Source organism: Pristiophorus japonicus, chromosome 8 (assembly GCF_044704955.1).
Source record: "Pristiophorus japonicus isolate sPriJap1 chromosome 8, sPriJap1.hap1, whole genome shotgun sequence".
In the NCBI taxonomy this organism is placed as follows: domain Eukaryota; kingdom Metazoa; phylum Chordata; class Chondrichthyes; family Pristiophoridae; genus Pristiophorus; species Pristiophorus japonicus.
Window position 1 is genome coordinate 221,516,921 of NC_091984.1, and position 2,500 is coordinate 221,519,420.

The window sequence follows — 2,500 nt, forward strand, 5'->3', positions numbered from 1 at the left end:
CCCAATCTCACGCTCGCCAACCTCGAAATCTCTCATCCCCTCAAATCGCTCTCCCCCAAATCTCCCCATCTCCAAATCTCTCCTCCCCCAAAAAAGCTTCCACCGCCCCCAAAACACCAGGATTGTTTCATTTCCAATCCCACCAATTATTAAGCCAGATCGCTGTTGTAGCCACATTTCGGAACCCCATGTGGCAAGTGGCGCCTGCTACTCGGCATTCTGATTTGCAACACTCCTCACATGAACACACATGCATTCCAGCAGCATGCTAGTTGGCTTTACATTTTTCCTGCATTGAATTGCAGCTCTTCCTGCACGATTCTTTGTTCTCTTGCTGTTTGTCTCTCTCAGGTTTCTATGCACCTTGTCTCTCCTCTCTGTTGCTGCGTCCTGGTGTGCCTGCGCCAGCGTGTATTTTTTTGCCAACTTATTTTGTTGTTCTGCGTTCTTTCATCCCTTGCATCGACCCCCTTGCATTTGTGTAGCAGCAGGAGAATGTGCAGGAAAGAAATGGTGAAAGCAAAGTGAGAGAGAGAGCAGCAAAATGGTTGTTGATGGATCAACGGCACTGTGTGTGCAGAAGCATGAGCAGCCTGTGGATGGCAGCAAAAGCCTACTGCACCTGGTATTCCCAGGCAGTCTCCCATCCAAGTACTAACCAGGCCTCAGTCTGCTTGGTTTCCGAGATCAGACGGGATCGGGCATTTTCAGACTAGTGTGGCCGTAGGCATTGATGTCATGGCTTTCTCTTTACTTAAACGGACATAAGGCTGTTCTTCACTTCTTTTTCTCCTTCCATGCATTCATCCAAGGAATCAGCACTCAAGATTCATTTCACCATTTACCTTCCGCCACACCCACCTCTTGCTGCTCTGACTCCCACACAAGCAAACGACAAGCCCTACCCTTCATTGCCTTGCCTCAAGCTTCAAAACTGCCTGACTTTCACCATTCCCTCACTCACCCACAAATCAGTCACTCACTCACCCCCCAATCTCACGCTCGCCAACCTCGAAATCTCTCATCCCCTCAAATCGCTCTCCCCCAAATCTCCCCATCCCCAAATCTCTCCTCCCCCAAAAAAGCTTCCACCGCCCCCAAAACACCAGGATTGTTTCATTTCCAATCCAACCAATTATTAAGCCAGATCGCTGTTGTAGCCACATTTCGGAACCCCATGTGGCAAGTGGCGCCTGCTACTCGGCATTCTGATTTGCAACACTCCTCACATGAACACACATGCATTCCAGCAGCATGCTAGTTGGCTTTACATTTTTCCTGCATTGAATTGCAGCTCTTCCTGCACGATTCTTTGTTCTCTTGCTGTTTGTCCCTCTCAGGTTTCTATGCACCTTGTCTCTCCTCTCTGTTGCTGCGTCCTGGTGTGCCTGCGCCAGCGTGTATTTTTTTGCCAACTTATTTTGTTGTTCTGCGTTCTTTCGTCCCTTGCATCGACCCCCTTGCATTTGTGTAGCAGCAGGAGAATGTGCAGGAAAGAAATGGTGAAAGCAAAGTGAGAGAGAGAGCAGCAAAATGGTTGTTGATGGATCAACGGCACTGTGTGTGCAGAAGCATGAGCAGCCTGTGGATGGCAGCAAAAGCCTACTACACCTGGTATTCACAGGCAGTCTCCCATCCAAGTACTAACCAGGCCTCAGTCTGCTTGGTTTCCGAGATCAGACGGGATCGGGCGTTTTCAGACTAGTGTGGCCGTAGGCATTGATGTCATGGCTTTCTATTTACTTAAACGGACATAAGGCTGTTCTTCACTTCTTTTTTTCCTTCCATGCATTCATCCAAGGAATCAGCACTCAAGATTCATTTCACCATTTTCCTTCCGCCACACCCACCTCTTGCTGCTCTGACTCCCACACAAGCAAACGACAAGCCCTACCCTTCATTGCCTTGCCTCAAGCTTCAAAACTGCCTGACTTTCACCATTCCCTCACTCACCCACAAATCACTCACTCACTCACCCCCCAATCTCACGCTCGCCAACCTCGAAATCTCTCATCCCCTCAAATCGCTCTCCCCCAAATCTCCCCATCCCCAAATCTCTCCTCCCCCAAAAAAGCTTCCACCGCCCCCAAAACACCAGGATTGTTTCATTTCCAATCCGACCAATTATTAAGCCAGATCGCTGTTGTAGCCACATTTCGGAACCCCATGTGGCAAGTGGCGCCTGCTACTCGGCATTCTGATTTGCAACACTCCTCACATGAACACACATGCATTCCAGCAGCATGCTAGTTGGCTTTACATTTTTCCTGCATTGAATTGCAGCTCTTCCTGCACGATTCTTTGTTCTCTTGCTGTTTGTCCCTCTCAGGTTTCTATGCACCTTGTCTCTCCTCTCTGTTGCTGCGTCCTGGTGTGCCTGCGCCAGCGTGTATTTTTTTGCCAACTTATTTTGTTGTTCTGCGTTCTTTCGTCCCTTGCATCGACCCCCTTGCATTTGTGTAGCAGCAGGAGAATGTGCAGGAAAGAAATGGTGAAAGCA

At 49.0% G+C, this 2,500-nt stretch overlaps 1 non-coding gene and 1 pseudogene across 1 annotated transcript; both read right to left on the reverse strand.

Annotated features, from left to right (window-relative positions):
• Positions 1-610: 610 nt before the first annotated feature.
• LOC139269333 (5S ribosomal RNA) lies at positions 611-729 on the reverse strand. The gene has a single exon (XR_011594216.1). It is a non-coding gene; the product is annotated as a 5S ribosomal RNA (ribosomal RNA).
• Positions 730-1,599: 870 nt separating this feature from the next.
• Positions 1,600-1,718, reverse strand: LOC139269419 (5S ribosomal RNA; annotated as a pseudogene).
• Positions 1,719-2,500: the final 782 nt, after the last annotated feature.